Here is an 18,785-nt window from a genome sequence, read left to right as displayed (position 1 = left end):
TGATGATAACATGGGTCTCAATGTTTACCCTGCAAGCAAGGGATCAGGATATCTTCAGTAATCTTGTCTTCCTTTCCCCACCTCCACTTAAAGATAACATGGATTAGAGAGACCCAAGAGCAGTTTTTTCTTCAACTACCAAGTTCTTGAGAGCATTTGTGCATGTGTGTGTGTGTTGGGGAGGGAGGGAGCTACTTTAAAACCTACATTAAAGTCACCTAACAGTACTGAAAATCAAGCACTTCTGCACACACGTCAAATTGTTGCTACAACACTGATACACTACTGAATAAAAAAGCACAAGAGCTTAAGCACAGCAATAAGTAAATTGATTATAGCTGTGCCATGTTTAGAAAACCTCAAAGTTACGGGCATTGCAAATTAACCATAGTCAAGACTTTCAGTAATACTTGCATATAACTACTGTTATCAGAACTAGATATTATAAATACATTACTATTAGCCAACACTAATACATTAGACTTATTGTTTAGAAGACTTATTTGTTAGTAGACTTATACGTTTAGAAGATCACAGGATGACAACACTCAGAGGTGATCCACATGAAGCTCAGACAAGCTCTTCAGGACATGCTGTCATATTAAATTTTGCCTGCATCATAGCTCAGGAATACCTGTGCAGAAGGTGTTTGCAGACATCGTAGCCCACCCTTGTAGGAGCCCTGGGACTGCACCCCAAAAAAAGGCGTGAAGTTTGAAAATAGCCAGCAGAGGCATTGCACCAGAACTTAGCAGCAAAATCAAGAAGAGAATATTCTGCTTGTACAATTAGTTAAAAATGTTTCTTTTCTGCTACAGGCAAGCTACAGACTTAATGCTGATTCTCTCAATAATTATCATTAATTTTCCCTATTTTACATCACTTCAAGAAAACAAGCTACAAACACCCTCTACTTCTCAGTTTTGCAACTTACTCATTTTTCTACAGCTCAGTCATGACAACTGTTTTTATGCATAGCTATGAAGCTAATACATAAACATCGATCTGTCAGTATTTGCTCTTGTAGAGGCGGTTTCTACCTCTGTTTACAGTTCTGAAACATGGCCAATGACAATGCTGTAGCGGGAAAAGGACAACGTATTGCTATACAACTACCAAATTGTTGCAAGTCAAGCCTTCGCAGTTGTAAAATAAAACAGATTACAGCGTTGAGTGACAAAGATTGAAACCTGCATATCTTCTATTCTTTCTCAGCGTGAGAGAGATGACTCATTTGTAAGAAACAAATCTCCACTTCCCGGTAGGTGACTAAGTCTGGAACTTCACAAATGCTCCTCTATTGGAGAGTTCAAGATATGGGCTTAGTTTTCTTTCAGTTTTACACACAGGATTTGTACCTTTTAGGATGTGGAGATGTCTCTGCTCTGATGTCTAAATCAGAGACAAAGAGCTTGTAGTTAAGGCTCTGGTCAAGGTCCTGGAAACACGGGAGCATCAGATGCGGTCACTACTCTGCAAAGTGGTGCAAAACTTCCGGCGGTGAGGCTGAACACTTGAAAACCACAGTCCGGGTTATAACCATATCATACTCATAGGCAGTCACATCAGTGGTTCCAAATACTGAATCCACAAACTTATTGAACTGAGCCAGGCAATTATAGCCTATAAATTCAGCACTGAATTCATCAGAACACATCACAGGATGCATTTGCCCTGATTTGTATGCCGTGACCATAGTACCAACAGCTGCTTTCTCTTGCCAGGTTATCATCACACATTTGTGTCCATAATACACTTGGAGAATACAAGTTGTTCCAGCCCAGACCTGTTTTGAAGGAGAGGGCATTCACAGACATGGACTTTCAGCATTTCCAGCATGTGTGGAAGAGTCTGGAGCAACCAGTAATCTGCATGCACATAATGTAGAAAACCAAAACAGCCTCATTTTCCACAGCGGCCTCAAAGGGGAAGAAGGTGTGGGGGCTTTTTGTTTGTTTGGGGTTTTGAAAATTAGTATTATTTTTTTCCCCTGATGTTTCTAGAACTTGAGCAGTTTTCTTTAGTTTCAAACAATTTGTTTAGATGTTCATCTTACAGACCACAGTTTTTTTGAAGAACCTGAAAAGCTATTTAAGTAGATGCAATATCTTCCAGAGACTTTGCGCTCTGGAAAGCAGCAGATCCTGTTCCCATGCTTTCCTCATCACTTTACACCTGGGTACCTTCCCGTATGTGCAAGACAACAGAGGCAGTGCCCGTAATACACGTGTTCTTCCTGCCATCCTCTCTCACCAGCAGGAAAAATCCCCTCCCTGCTCAGCACCAACTGCCTTCTCATACATTCCCCACTTACCCCTCACTTCTGTCTGATGCCAACACTTTGGGGTTTGCAGTGTAAAATGAAAAACCCCAGTATTGCTGGGGTTGTGTTCCCATCCCCTGCGTGGGGAGGGTGGACCAGAGGCACTCAGAGGACATGCCGCTTGCCAGGACCAGCAGCACTGCAGCCTTCATACCCGTATCTTAAGGGGATGTTTTTTACCAGCAAGCTGTAAGTAAGAGACAAGCTTTTATGAGCAAACCCCTGCATTTATCAGATTTAACATTCTGTCTGTGGGGAGGAAACAACAGCAAAAGATGCTAAAGAAACAGCATCATGCTATAGACTACAGGTTATGTGCTAGCCATCATGCTGCTACCAAACCTCCGCCAGCCAAGGGAAAACAAAATAGAAACCACATTGAAGCATTCACAGGAATAAATCTGCTGGTGTCTGCAGAGATCAGTGAGGTCTGAGCTGCTAGGCAAAAGACACTTCTCAAGTAACAGTTTCTAATTTATAAAGGTTGCTCAGACCATAAGTTGCCATTTCCCTGGCATGGCATCTTACCTGCAACACAGCCGTAGAGGCTGATGAGAAAATTGACAGCTCATATTCATCCATCTTCATTTGTCTGTCCCGATTGTGGGGAGATAAGTAGGGCCCCATTTCAGAGCGCTGGCTTTTACTCCCTGATACCATCTTGGAGGTTACTCACCTCCACCCCCCTTTGCTCCACTTCCCTCAGTCCTGGCAATATGCGTTGAGACATGTTCAAGAGACCAGAGCTCCAAGACTTCAAAACAAGGTTTTGTCCTTCCAACAACTTGCTGGACATGAAACTTTCACGGAAGAGATAGAAATAACACCACAAAGGGGTACCATTCAAGACAAAGTTTAAATAGGCACATCACTTAAATTTTGAATGGGATTTGCAGTCTCTTGTTGCAGTGCTCCCTGCAGATCAAAACTATGGCACATTATATTGATTTTAATAACACCTCTAGCTTTAATATGAGATAATGAAAGAAATAAGCCCACAGAAGTCAAAGTGCTCTGCAAGCTGGCTGCAGCATAACGATGTGAATGGATGCCTGAGGGTGACTATTTCTAATCTGGAAATAATTCCCATTACTGAAAGCAAAGAAAAAGGGTTACTGAAAAGCACCTATAGCTCCTGGTTAATTCTGGGATACCTTTATGAAACCCAGGTTGAAAATGCTTTTAGGCAGCTAATCAGTGACCAGCATGACAAGTACAGGTAAGGCTGGTAGGAAGCTACAATATGTCAGAGTATCCAAGCCTTTAATCAGAGAGGAGTGCAACACATTAAAGAAACTATGGTATAAAAGGGAATTGAACAGGATAGGGGTTTATTTTATTCACTGACTCCTTTTTTAAAATAGGTCAGTGACCTTTTCTGTAGATACTTCTCTTCATCCTCTGTAGAGGCAAAAGGACATTACAACTTATTCCAAGAAACATTCCCTGGAATAGACTTGCAAGAATAAACACCAGAATTTTAATTGCTTGCACTGGCTGTCCACAATAATTTAAAGAAACATAGTGTCTCTATGAAGCCAGCAAGTGCCACCCATGCACTTGCAAGGATGCAGAAACCTACATTCCCATGTATGCTGTTGTCTGGTAGTTTGGAAGAGACAACTTTTGTACAGACAAGTATTTTGCATATATGGACTGTTGTCAAATGAAACTGAAGGCTGAGTCTGGTCATGTATCCTGGGAGGTTTTCCTCTTGCAAATTCCAAGCAGCTGTAGCTACTTGTTAGCATTCATTAAGACCAAGAGCACTCATCCTCATCCGCGGAACAGCTTGAAGCCCAAGGATGGTTTTATCTCCCCAGGTTGAAAGAAAGAGATCCCTCTGATCTGCTGGTGCAGTGGAACTGATTTAATTACAGCTGCGAAAAAAACACTTTCAGAGCATTCACGAGTTCGTTCTCATCGCACAGCAAACCAAGACATATCAATAAATGTGGGACATATCTGTGAATGCACTTAAACATGCCCAGGTGGCGCAGACTGGTGCTCATGTCCAGGGGCAGCTGGCAGGGCCTCCTCCCCTGGTGTCAGGTGCATCGCTGATCAATGGCAGGGAATGCGCCTGGGGGCTGCTGCTTCCTCCAAATCCTTTTTAGAGGAAGATATTGAAGCCAGTGCATTCCTTCATAGAAATGGCAGGCAAGCCTTATTTTGAAAGTCTAGCAAATAAAAGGACTCAATTTGTCAGTGTCAGAATGGGGCAATGATCTTTTCCCTTTGAGCAGTAAAAAAGCTCCCAGGACCTAATGGTGCTTGGTGCTGAGACATGATCAGATGGAAGGAGCCTCTCCATTTGAAAGCAGATCTCGTTTTAAAAGTTAGTCTTTTTAGGCAGGGTATGGCAAAGTTACCACGAACTATATGTTATAGCTCAGAAAGCGTTCACAAACATTTCCAACAAGTCTGTGAACTAATAAATGGGGTAAAACTCATGAAAAATCATTAAGTATAGTTTTCCTGGCATTTCAAGCTCAAAGCTTGTGCATCGTACATCTTTATGCTGGCAGTCACACTGCTTACTGTTTTATTTCCCGTGTACCTAGCGAGTCTGACACCCATACCCCCATTCTGAAATTCTGAGTCCCGGCACCGTTGTTAAAATGGAGGAGAGCACGAACCAAGCCAGATGTGGTGTGGCAGAGGTGGGAGAAGGCCTGCTGGCATCCGGACAAGAAGTGGCAGCTCAGAGAAGGCCAGTTCTGCCCAGGTGGTGCTGAGAGCTGCTGTTCATCCACCTCCGGTTGTGAAGTTCCCCAGAAACCTGGCGTTGGGCCTTCGGACCCAGAGCTGTCCTCCTTCACCTGAAGGAAACCAAGTTGAATGTCCCTCCTCCCGCTGGCATCTCCATGCCAGATAAACATCACAAACAAAAATCAACGGCTCAGTTATTACCTGAAACGAAGAGCAAAACCCCAATGGTTCACATCCAACATCAGGATTTTAGAAGACAACACTGGTGCATTTAGAGAAATGCCTCACTAAATATCTTAGGCATACTGGCCAGAAACCCCAGAGAAATGAAACACCTCTGGAATACATCCAGATACCTTTAAGGGGATAGCAGGCTCCTGCATTGACATTAGAGCTGCAGTCTACTACAGAGGAGCTCTTCAGAGAGCAGGACTATTTTGGGGCAGTGCAATGAGGCAGTACTGCTTGGATGAGTGCCCTGGTACATTCAGGACATTTGCAGAGTAGCTGTGATTGAGTTTTATAAAGACAGCCTAAAAATATAACATGTCTAGAAATTACTACAAAATTTACCAATTGGCATATGATTCAAGTAGGTCCCAAGGAACTCAAACAATGGGGTTTAAAGCCTTGTTCTTCTCTGCCTGCAGGAATCTCTGGCGAATGCAATAGATATGACATGAAACAAAGAATAAAGAGATCATAAAGGTCGCTGAGGTCTAGGGAAGAGGTGAAAGAGCACGTGAAATTATGAAAGGGAGCAGAAGCATGGAGGAATGCCATAAGGTCAAGGCCTGAGGATCACTGCAGTAAGTGCTGCCCAGCAGAGCACTGCTCGCAAAGGATGGATTAAGTATTTTAACTATGCACTGCCAGAGGCTGTAACAAGGATTTGAAGTTTCATTAGCCTACAGTCTATACTTTTCTTTAAAGTCTTTCTTGCTACGCTATCCAACGCTACCCAGTCAGTCTCAAACCAAAAAAGCCTGTGATAGATCATGATGAGATGGAGAAACAAGCCTTCTCTGCAAGTCCTGCGGGTCTGTGAGAGCTTCAGCCCTGCTGTTGCCTCGGTTGCTGTGGGGATGCACATCGGCAGCCCGCCCAGGGAGGGTGGCTCCATGAACGACCAAGCACACGCGGTATGTGCAGTCACTGCTTGCTCCGTGCACAGGCCAGCACGGTGTTTATACATTATGCCTCAAGTTTCTTTGTGACAGAATGGGAGAAAGACAAAATTATGAAGTGATTTAAGTAATTTTTACTGAAGACTCCTTTCCTTTCTCTAGGATATTTCTATTCAAGGTACTGAGTAATTGCTTGCTCTCAGACAACTCCTGGTTTACTAAAGGTTTTCTTTGATTCACAGTTATCCAGCCAGCTACATTGTTCAACTTCTTTCCAAGAACTTCTTTCTGTGGCCTTTATTTTCTCCACTGTAAATCAAAATGTACACTGCTTCAGTGTCCACCAGGGACTTCTGAACAGTCACTGGCAGGAATGTGCAAACCAGACTTCAAGTCCTTGCCCAGAGCTGTATCAGGAAACCAAGCCCAACACCTAGACTGCAGAGTTCAGCTCTGCTAATGCTTGCTTTTTAGAGTTCAGAAAGCTCTCAACTCACAAATAGGTGCAAGAACCACATCTTGGACATACACAGAAATATCTATTACTGTAAATGTAATTTGTTAGTTATCTATTATCCAGCCCCAGGCTTTGACCTTTGTGCAGTTAATACAATAATTTGATTTTCTGTACTTAATATTCTACCTTGGAATTGAAGCCAAATCTCCACAAACAAAAACTTTATTAATAAAAATGGCTCGACAAACCAGTGTATTACTCAGGAGATCCTGGTTTGCAAATACTGCTCCCAACAAGCAGATTCAAATGACTTAATCCAGGTACACAAATGTCTCATCTTAAATCCAGAGAGATTTATGCTGTGTGGAAACCATGCAAGGTGCCTGAAGTTAGGAAATAAAATTTGATGCAGCAATTTTATGGCCTTGTTTTGGTGCCCTCTCCAGCCCCTGAACTTCAGGAAATACTGCATTTTACATTGTCTTTACTGGGCAGTGCAGTATGGACTTGGTTAGTGCTTCTGTCTTGCCAGTTAGGTCTCTACTGCTGCTGATTAAAATTTGCCATTTGTCCAATAAAAAAACATGAATGAAAATCTTCCAAGAGCTGTTAGTGAATTTCAGTGATGGAAAGATAAATATCAGTCATCAGAAACAGGATGCTTCTGGAGAAGTTTTTAAGAGAAAAAAATGGCCCCACTGGAAGCCCTTTAGAAAGGCAGGAAACCATAGCCCTGTGGCCTAAATCTTTCCAACTGCATTAATTTAAGGTACAATATTTTGTAGTTAGAAGTAGCTGTACTAAATGCATGTACATGAAGTGATGTACAAAATGCTGGGTGGTGTGGGGAATTGGTGGCCAAAAAGCCCACAACCATAAAGGATAAAGGATGCCAATCCATTTCTGAAGCCCTCCCAAAGTATTTATTTTGAGACACAGTGCTTGACATACATAAATACTGCAGCAAACACCTGCAGAGATTACACGAGTGGTTTAGAGCAGAGAAGAGATCATCAGTCCAGCCCTTAAGGATCACAAACCTAGCAAGAGGCAGCACAGGTTGGTATTGCTCAGAAACTGATGAAGATTAACATTTTGTTTCTCTGTAGAGAGCAACATAAATGAACAAGACTCGCTGGCATTTGGTTAATGGCGTCTCAACAAAAAAGACTGAGCAGATTAGGAGATGGTGAGTAGTTTATGATCAGTTTAATAAGAATAGGCAATAAAGTCTGGGAGACAGCATGACTTTGAACTGAGTCTGGAGTAACCTAGCAAGCATCCAACCTCTGAAAGGCAGTGAGTGAGGATTTAGCCATCATCCTTTTTCCTACTTTAATCATAAATCATTTCCCAAGACAAATACGCATCCAGCTGTCTCCCTCACAACTAAAAAGTTACAACTATTGCAGGAAAAAAATGTTTTCTATCATTCCATTTCCGCTGCTAATATTAGAAAATGGGAGCAAACAAAAAATGGTTGCAGAAAAGCAAGACATGGAGAACACATGAGCTCAGCTGCATGAAGGAATAGTATATAAACAGGAGCTTTCTAAACAGATAAGGTTGTTCCTCTGACCTCCTGTGACCCTAGTAAGGTACTAATTACTGGGCTACTAATACCCTTTAACCCAAAGAAGTGTTAATTTAACCTGGCAAAGGATTAATTAGTTAGGAAAATGACCAGGGAAAGAAAGGATGCCACTACCATTCCGTTTCCAGTTTTGTCTCATTTGCAAACCAATTTTTTTTAATACTAAACTACAAAACCAGGTGTGCAGCAGCTCTCAGTTGCAAGAATCACAATGTAATTGCATGCCTGAACAGCACAGCCCTGACTCCTGGGCTGTAGCACTGGAGGCAAACAGGACTAAAGCTGAAGTCTATTCCATCCCAAAGTCTCCTGTGAAGCTTCCTATCGCACGACATACAGTCCTTCCATATAAGAATTTGAGTGCAGCCATAGGCCAAAAGGAATTGCTGTTCAGTCAGATACAAAATGTCAAGACATTTGTGCTACAAAACTGAAGAGATTGTAAAAGATTTTGTATAGAAACAGCACAGCAGGCAGCTTCCCTCCTGCACGTGCTGGGAGGCCAGAGATCCAGTCTTCGACCTCCGTGCTGGTCATGCTTATTCTCTGCTAGCAAGTTATTAACTCCAATGTTTCACAAGAAAAATAGATTCTGGAACTGAAGAAATGCAATTCTTTAGGCTGCTAAGAAATGAAAAAAAATTTGGAGCCCAGCATGAAAGAGAACACCAACAAGGCTGGAGAAGACTGTCTTGGTCAGGATTCAGACACACTGCTTGGGGCCAGGGAGGCAAAGCTCAATCCAAGTCAGGCAACCCATCCTGCCAGCCCAGGGGCTTGTTGGCACTCAGATACAAGAGGATACCAAAGTTTGAAACTTGTAGAAACCAGGAATAAAGCTGTATTTGGAAGGAGCGGGTGCAGATGTTCAGCTTGAATTTGAGAAGGAAAATAGTCCTTTTTTTCCTGAAGCAGGGGAGAGCTCAGGACCACGGTAAAAACATGCAAGTGAGGGGTTACCACAGCTCATGTTGGTAGAAGTTATCAGGCAGAGGTCCTTCTGGGCATTGCTCCACCAACGCAGCCACCAGATACTAACTGCAAGGACCAGGAGGATCTCAGGTCCCCGGGGTGGAGGAGGGGATGGCAGCACAGACCCACTTTGCTTAGAGATAAAACTGTATCCACAGCATCTCCTCAGACAGCATTCTTCTCTTTGGCTTTGTGGACGGGGGTTGTACCCTCTCCTTGAAGGATGTCCGAATAGCAGTTAAAATAATCAATAAGAGCTACATTGCTGTAGCAGTGTAGCTGATAACTTCTCCCTTTTTCTGAGATTGGCACCTCTGTTTTGGTGTTACCATAGTGACAAAGAAATAACAGTGCAAACTGAAATAGATACAACAGTATTTCAAAAAAAAAAAGAAAGAAAAAGAAACAGGAAAACAAGTAAAGGTTCTTAAAATAGTGCCCACTGGAGCAGAAAGTCAGAAGTCTTCCTGGGCTAAAACCTAAGGATTTACAGGGCACCAGGCTCCCAGGTTCGCTTCTTTCCTCCCCACTTCTAACGTGCGTTTTACCCTCTGGTGCCAGGTATAAAATTATGCTGTCTGTATAGAAACTCATATTTCAGCCCACGTGGGAAACATTTGGACAAATGTGCTTTCTGGGAGAAAAGAAAACATTTTAAGACCCACAAGTATTTCGCCTCAGGAAGTTTCCCCTTAATCTTCACACTGACACCTTTCTCAGACACTCCTCAGCACTTTAAACCATGCAGGAGGCCAACAGCAACTATTCCCAAGGTATTTAGTTTCTCCCCACAGATTTCTGCAATGATTATATGACTTCAGGTCTGAAAGACTACTCTCCTTGTTAAATGACAGATAATTGAACAGGCACACAGCAAGGGGCTGAACAATGATGCTTCCTCTGGAGCAGCTCCTTTTGCCCACAAGGGCAGCAACAATTGTTTCTTCCCTGAAAAGGTGCACAAGTCTCAGCCAACAACTTTTTTTAAAGAATATATTCCATAATAAAAAAAAAATCTAATCCAAATCTCTGATTAGACTAAGAGATGCAGCAAAGACCATTCCAAACGTGACAAAGTGGTAACAGAGCACCACAAACACTGAGTTTTCGGGACAAACCCAGCTGCAGGGGGTTATACCAACACGCAAGGAGCATCTCTACAAGAACAAGGTCTGCTCTTCTTGTTCAGCCCCTCCTGCCTCAAACTCTCAGGTATGTTGCAGACATCTACACCACCCCAAGAAAAAAAGTCAATTCTCTTGTTGAGTCAATTCTCATCTAAAAGAAGTGTCTACTTATACACTTAGAAAATCAAACATCTAAAACTTTAGATGCATAAATGACAGCTCTCAGCCTCCCCCAGACTTCTTTAACAAAATACCATTTTTAGTGTAGCATGAAATTGCTGCCATGGAGAAGGAGCTGGGCCATGGGCATTACCCCACTCCCCAGCATCTGTGCCGTTCATTTCCAGTTGATCTCAGACCCATAAACTTCACCTTTTTCCCCTGTAGTCAGGTGCCCTCCTGCCACTGGAGGCAGTTCCAGACGCGGTGCCCCCCGTGGGGATGCAGTTTGGTGCGTTACTAATCTCTGGGGTTGCTGGAATGGTGCTGCAGGGATGTGCACAGGCAGCTGTGGAGCTGTGCCACCAGCATAGCAATCATATCACTCCAACAGCATCTCGGACATTTTATCCAGGCTGGGAGAACAAACAAGCGACCTGCTGCTGGCCTGGAAACACTCTGGAGCTATTCAGTAATTTTATTTATACTGCTAAAAGGCATCTTGCGTTGTCCCCAGTCCTTGCTTTTGCCATGCTTAAGCATGTAATGTGTTTATTTTCTCATATATCACTTATGGAGGTTTGAGTCCTGGGGAAAAGATGGATTTTGGCACCCCTGGGCTGTGAAATCCCTGCCATGCTGCCTGCCCACGCTGCCAGGCTTTCTGGACAGGTAGTGCTGGAAACGCCGGCCCAGAACTATACCCTGTTAGCACTGGGCTCCTTTCAAAGAACATTATTATAGCTGACAGCACAAGATAAATTATAGCACTTCTGAGAAATCAGCATATAAAGTTATCACATTTATATAAGGTGGCAGATCTTTTTATAAGAAAATGGAAATATATAGTGAATTTGGATGAAAGTGTTTAAAACTTTGAGTCATTTAAACATTATTCTTATTCACTCTGGTTTTCACTAATTCTAATCTGTAGCATTGTCAAGATTAGCTTTTTTCCACCTTTTTCTTCCTTACATGAGATGGAAAGGAAGCTGCTGTCATAATCCATGGGCACGTGCAGACTGCTACTTGTTCTCAGCTCTGCACCTGTCAAAGTAAATAAGCTCCGAGGACATGGAAAAATCCAGGTTCTGTGCTGAGAGAATTACCCTGGAGTGGAAGCTTTATAGAACTAATCATAGCAATGTTTCCAAAACGGAAATAAAAGAAATCTCATACCACCATCTGTAAGAGAAATCTGTTTTAAACATGACTTTCCAGATCCCCAAAACAGATTTGCTGCTTTACCAATCTAGAAATTATCTTCACCCTCTCTAAAACTCACTTAAACATCAGAACTAAAAGATCAAACAAATGATTTCTGAGCCTTGTAATATTTTTTGACAGAGTGAAGTAAGGTCCTGAACTCAATATCAATGCCTTCCAATCAGAGCAATACTGTATTTTTCCCTAATCGCTGCCCAAATTCCCAAGTCTCCTAGTTTCTAAGGAAACTGGAAAACCAGAAGGCAGGGGAAGTCTCTGGGTAGAGGTAAGTTAAGTAGCTCTTTTATGACAGCCATTTATCACCCCTGCCCAGCTCTTTCACCTTGGCCGTACCCATGCTCTCAATAGTTTCAAGCATCGAGTGACTCCTGGCAAACCCAGGGCAGGACCTGCAGAGAGCGATCACAAAGCCACACGTGGGGAGGGAGAACGTCCGCCTGGGTCCGCTGAGGGGCCGAGATGAACACCCAAGCGTCAGGATCAGCAACCTGTGCTTGCAGCGAAGGGCCGCTGGTGCACAAGCAGCCTGGGTTCTGAAAGCAGAGCACGAACGTACACATGGGACAAGAAGAAAACACTCAAAATACCTACTGCTGAGGGAAGGACGTCAGGGTGGAGATGGGGTTCAAGCAGGACATGAATCAGTGTACACAGCATACTGCCCTGGGGTACCCATACCCTCAATTTTTTTTTTCAGTGCCTTGTCAGGGGCATTTCAGAGACTTTTAATACCCCTTTCCTAGCGCATCTCAACAACAGGTGGAGTCACAGGCAGGGAAATCCAACAGGTAGACCTCAGTCCAAGAACACGGTAACTGATAGCTGGATTGTAGCACTCAAGGATTTCAACCAATTGCTATTTTCATACCCAAATTACATAGTATAGCATGACTATGCATTGAATGAAAACAGAAGGCTGCCTGGGGATGGGGGAGCCAGTTCTGAGAAGGAGTCAGGAGGAAGCTTTCCTCAGAGCCTCCTGCTGAGCTCCACACCGGAGCACAGAGGACGGCTCCCAGGGCACGCAGTACCAGAGACCTTCCCTTCCCTCACCTTCTCTTTATGAAGCACACTGCTCCCACCTGCTGTAAGTTTCCTGTTTTATCCCAATTTCCTGCTCTACCAGCCATCACACAGCACCTGGTAGGCTGATGTGGTTCAGCATCTTGAACCCAAAGCAAGACTGAGCACAGTAAAAAAAAGCAGTTTTGCATTTTAGGGCTGTACTACCTGCTTGGGCTTTAGGATCAGCTCGCTTGGCCAAATGTTTGTGTTTGATGCCATCTGACTTAAAACATGCCTGGGCTGAAATAAAGCCAAGCAAACCAAATTCTCCCTCTCACAAGTGCTTACCCTAAGCCAACACTTCTTTTTTCCCCACTGGAAATCAGGACCGCAGAAGCTGAAAAGGCACAATAATATTTCAGCGCAGGGCACAGCACTATGAGCTACTTTGCCATTTGTAACCTTTCTGTATTTCGATGCCTCAGCCAAAGGTAAAAAGGTAACATGACATTATTATTTTGAACTTTACTGACAAAAATAGTCTGAAGCCCTTTCAGATGTTGTGCAGGGAGGGAAGACAGATGTGTTGATGGTTGTCAGAACATGGAAAAAAGATGGAAAAAAATACGTCTAAATGTTTACAAAAAATATCTTCCTCAGAAAAATACCTTCATAATATTTTAAATGGTAAAATGTGTACTTGCTTTGTCATGACAGGAGCACCATATAGAAAACTGTTACAGGTCCTTGCACCAGCTTTCTGACATAACCAGCTAGCCACTATACACTGACAAAACTTGTCCAAAATAGAAGTCTCCCCGAAACAGGATTTTCAGGGGAAAATTTCCCCCCTGAAACACGGGAATGTTTCCGCCTTCCCCAACCCAGACCAAACCAGTACCTGCTGCAGTGCTATAAAAGCGACCGATTTCCACATATAGATTTCTTTGCCATCTTCCTCCTCACTTCCCAAGGCAGGACGATATCTGGCCGTCATGCTCCAGCCACAAAGGCACCATGAAGTTAATCAAACTTAAAATCGATTTACAAAGTGCAGAAGCTAAAGGACAGGAGATAAATCAACGCAAGTAGTGCTGACATGAAGGAAGGAGAGATCTAAGACACAGCGTGCACACGGACATGGCCATCCACAGCCGGACACTTGCAGAGTGAAACTAAAGTAGGGGGCTTAAGTAGCTTTTTGCATGTCAAGTTCGCCTCTTGATGGTCTTTCAGGGAGGATATGGACTACCCAAAGGGCCTTTTGTTAGCCTTTCTGTTTTGAGCTATAAGAAGTGTCAGTATTTTGTTGAATTGACAGAAATAAAATTTCATCATGGCATCTTATTTTGACAAGAGGGAAAAACAAAGAACTGTTTACACGGCACGATCAATAATAGTCACGAAATAGTGCTGCAGGACATTTTTAATCAAACACTGGTGTACACTAGACAAGACAGATCTCAGGCTTTAAATCATTCTGGAGAGCCATGCAGCAAGACAAGCTGTCAAGACTTTACCTGAAATTTTCCAGCTATATGATATTTTTAAGAGAACCTGGACCTTGCTAGAGGCTCTGCAATGGATGGTACACTGTCTCTTAATAAGATTTTCTTTTATTCTCTGAAGTTTGTGACAATGTCTACCTTGACATATTGCTTTCACAGTGACAGTAAGTAGGCATTTGCTCAGAGTTTATAGCTGAAATAACTGAGGCATAGACGTGGCCTGAGATGACTCACAAATGCCTTCTTTTAAAATCTGAAACACGAGGTGCTTTCAGCTGCCTCACTGAACAGTCCTTAAAAGCTTGCTCAAGTTTAAAGAACAACCCAAGAACAAGATGAAGCACTGAGAAAGACTTTTTTTTGTAATTACCTTGCTTCTTAGAGGTGCTTTGAGCATCACCACTAACACTGAAGGCAAGTCTTCAAAGTCAGAGTTTTTTTTGGAGTGTAACAAAAGGCACATCCACTTGGGGCAGGGACGGAGAAGAGAAGAGCAACAGCTCCTGCCCCAGTGCTTCCTGGCTTGCAAACTCTCAATATATATACCAAAGAACACAGGCCACGTTTCAGCTAACAAAGCACTGCTAAAGTGATCCAGTTTTGAGGACACTTTCCCCTCTACACAACAAAAATATCTAACCTATTTAAATGGAGAATTAGGACATTTCATATCAGCATAGAATTATTATAAAGAGAGAGAAATTAAATTTGAAAGTTCTTTTTTTTTTAATATGGTTGTCACATCTTATGTTCTCCCAGAATGGTTAATGCTGAAGTAACAACATTGTCCAGTGGGTGTAACTGCAGCTTATCTGCACCTCCACGTTGTTTGGCATCCCCAGAAAGATTTTATCCTTCAAGAGGACCCTGCAGCAGCAGAATTAGATGTTCTATGCTCCAATTTCTAACATCAGTTAAGAAAGCTTAATTCAGCACAAAGAAAACAAGGAAAATTTCCAACAATTCCCTGTATTTTAATTTTGTTCACAAGTATTTTTACTCATTCTCATAAAGTTTATGAAAAACAAAAAGTTGATGTTAGGACTACTGGTAGGAGTTAGGTATTGATATACACACCTGCCTGCAGCTGGGAGCATACTATGAAGACAGGATTTCTAGAACAAACAAAGATAATTCAACCAGTCCAGAGAGAAGCTATCCAAACCAAGGACTCCACTATTTTGCATGTAACAACACTGGTCTCAGAATTAAAACCTTGTAGATGCTGTGGAAGCCTACTCAAACAGGTATTGTTGTGTGCAGCTATCAGAATATTTACCATTTTTCTTACAATTTTAGCTCTTTCTGAGGTAGGTCTTCAACCCATAAACAGCACAGGAGCAATGGTGTTCAGTTTTGTTTGGACAAAGAGTAGCACTGGCCAGTCGTGACTGATCTATGGAAAGAAGTTTGGTGGCAGCTACGTACAGATTTTGAGCATTAGAAAGTTTTCGTCTCCTTTACCATACCAGCTTTTAGCACCGTCTTTCAAAGTGGCAGAGCAATCTTTTCACATCAGTTCACTCCCACAAGCAGTCGAGTGATAGATCGGCTTCCTTGCAGTCACTGGAAATTAAAGGAGTTCAACGCTTTACAGCCAGCCTCCAATTGTCCAATGGGTGCTATATTATACATTATTTGACTATTCCATACACACACTGCTCAGATCCTGCCTCCCAGAAGTACTTTTTCAGGGAAAGAATACAATTTTGATTTATTCCTAGGGCAGTGGAAAACCGCAGTACGGAATTACTCAGGGGTAGGCTGAAGCATTATTAAAATACATTACAAGCCCAGAGAACAAATTAAGTAGCCCCTATGCAGTGGGAGCAACGTCAGAGCCTGAAATCAAGTCAGAGGCTCACGGCCTGTGCGCATCGCTGGGAGACACGTGGGCTGCTTCCCAGCGCCCCGTCACTGTTTTCCAGCTGTAAACTCCCGAGCTAAGAACTGGAAAAGAACATATTTCACCTGCCTTCTGGAGACAGCTACAGAAGGACTGAAAAAAGGGCTTTATGGTAATAAATAAAACATAGGAAATTAATTTTTAGGGCCCTGAGCTACCATAACATTCTAGGCACTTCATAAGCAACGTTAGAACCATAAAGAATACAACAAAAACCACAGGGTATTGGAGGAACATAAATATTTAACATTTTATCTCTGTGCCTTTGTCATAAAGGTGTTCAAATCTTACAAAGATGTCCTTGCACTCATCTTCTGGCACATCTTACAAGAGGAGGCCACGTGCAGGCTGGAAGGGCTGCACCGCACACCCACCTGCTTTTGCTTCAGACAAAACCTACGTGGCCATTTTCTCATTTCTGAGGGGGTGAGGATGCTCAGGAGGACGCTGGGGTGACAGTACAACTACCTGCAAGCTGTGCGTGCTTTATACAAACGTTATATGTTAAGTATGGAAAGCTATTCAGTTCTCCACCAGCCATAAACTATGCCTCATTGTTCGTGCCAGAACTGTGGCCTCTGGTTACAACTGAAACATATCAGTAAGTATCTGTGTAGCAGGAGCTCAGAAGGGCAGAAGACAACTTGTCCTGATGGCATGCACACTGAGGAACACGTCAGAAGGCCATATTCTGGTGATTAATGGGGAATCCACGAGCCCTGATCCTTCTGTTGCAAAGGGCAAGGGAAGCTACACAGGGTTTCGATCAAGTTAGAAATCTTCACGTTATAGCAGACCTCAGACTTGGATCCAGACAATATATCTTGATCCAGCTGTGATGCAGAAGCCACTTTCAAATCTCAGTTCTCTATAACACAAGCTTTATAACTATTAAACCAAGCCAATAGCAAGATAGGAACAATTATCCAGACAAGACCCCAGAAATACATATTATCTGATTTCATTGAAATTTTGTGAAAATTCAAGTGCTGCATAAGCAGAATAATTTTTTGATGCTCTTTCAAGTTGATATTATTTTCTGTCTTTTTTTTTCTAAATTAGTCAGGAAATGAAGCTAGGAAGTTCTGTAATTACATCTAAAGCAATCAACGCGTAAGACATTTTGAAGTGTTCATAAAAAGTCAAGTTCTTACACTTGAGAGAATAACACACCTTAGTCCTCCTTAAAACAGGATGGGCACTGAGGAAGTGCCCATCAAACAACATTGAGTTTTCACTTCAGGACTATGGGTCACAACAAGAGTAGACAGAAAAACATATGGAGACCCAAGAGTCAAAGGAACATATTTTTAGAAGTGCCTTTACAGGCCTTCTAATCCAAAAGGCTTGATAAGTCAAAAGATTAACTTATAGACAGTCAGAGGTTTCAATAAGAAGCTCATAGCATTTTTTTTCCTATTCCTCATAGGAACTTTTACTTATAAGCCTAAGATTTTTTAAACATAAAAATGAAAATATAGAAAAAAATGCAACCACATGATTCTCAAAGCCAAGATCATGACAGAAGTAACTAATTCACTATAAAAGAGCAAACTAGCAAAAATTTATCTCTTTTACAGAGTTGGTCATGGTTGGAAGTTTAAAACAAGTATGACACCTTAATTATTCTGTACCAACAAATACACATTGGGTGTTCAGAAAAGTGGCTTGATTTACTTAGCTATTGTTTTTCTTATTACTCTGATAAAAGCTTTTCACAGTAAGAAGTAAGATGCAAACACAAGAAACGTTTAGTTACCTTTACCGAAGACTTGCAGCTCTTGCAGCGAGATCCCCACAATATTACAGCCTAAATAAGCCGGTTTGGTTACAAAATTGTGTCACAGGGACCTGAACACCCTACCACAACCAACGTTGCTCTGAATGAAGGCTTCATTGAGAAGCAGGGACCACAGGTCCCTATTTAGCACCTCTTATTTCTTGATTGACAAAGTCAGATTTAGTGGGGGGAAAGGGAATTAGAGCTGTTCTCCCAGCAGGTGGTAAAAGGCTCATATAATTGTTGGTTAGATCAGCACAGGTTAGGCAGAAAAACAAATCAGAATGAATCACAGCTGGCCCTATGGTTAGGGCATACAGTTATGTATAATTAGGTGAATCCTAATTCACCTCATTATGGAGTTTTGGGTTTTTAACATTTACTCCAGAGTCCAACTAGTGACAGAAACCTAAAAAATAAAATTAAATAATGCAATAAATGTTTGCGAGAGCAACTGAGGTGTACAGGTCCAGCTTGGATGAGATGTTAACACACATTTGTATTTGAACTAGTGATCCAGCAGGTCCTCTTTAAGCCTGCAGCACATGTATGTGTCAAAAAGATATGGACAGAGTTCACATAAATTTGACTTTAGAGCTCAATTTCTTTAAGGATAAATCTTTGCCAGGGTGGATGTTGCATAACATTTGTGCAGGTTCTTGCTCTAAAAGGATTGGGAATGCCTTTGTTTCTATAAATACTTTGTGCCACTCTGCTTTAATTTGCTCAGAATTTGGTTTGTTGCTGATGTCTGCCAATTTCCACGCATTTTTTAATTTGCTTCCTTTTTTTCTTTCTAACCAATAGCTCTTACTGCATTCTAGCCATACAGTTTTGGAAGCAGCTTTGGGAATGCGGTTAGCAATGCGTATAGAGCAATATTTATTT

The 18,785-nt window shown here is 42.2% G+C and overlaps 1 long non-coding RNA gene across 8 annotated transcripts in view; it reads right to left on the bottom strand.

Moving 5' to 3' along the window:
- Positions 1 to 18,424, bottom strand: part of LOC308196889 — a 41,165-nt gene extending 22,741 nt beyond the window's left edge. For 7 of the 8 annotated variants that reach the window (XR_013952475.1, XR_013952476.1, XR_013952477.1 and 4 more), the window contains exon 1: positions 17,877 to 18,421. This is a non-coding gene — a long non-coding RNA (uncharacterized lncRNA). Of the gene's footprint in view, positions 1 to 17,876 lie in introns of all 8 variants that reach the window. The other variant, XR_013952474.1, reaches the window with a different exon arrangement.
- Positions 18,425 to 18,785: the final 361 nt, after the last annotated feature.

The sequence above is a fragment of the Anser brachyrhynchus genome (assembly GCF_964034855.1).
Source record: "Anser brachyrhynchus genome assembly, chromosome: 6".
Lineage (NCBI taxonomy): Eukaryota > Metazoa > Chordata > Aves > Anseriformes > Anatidae > Anser > Anser brachyrhynchus.
This window is presented reverse-complemented; position numbering and strand designations above follow the sequence as displayed.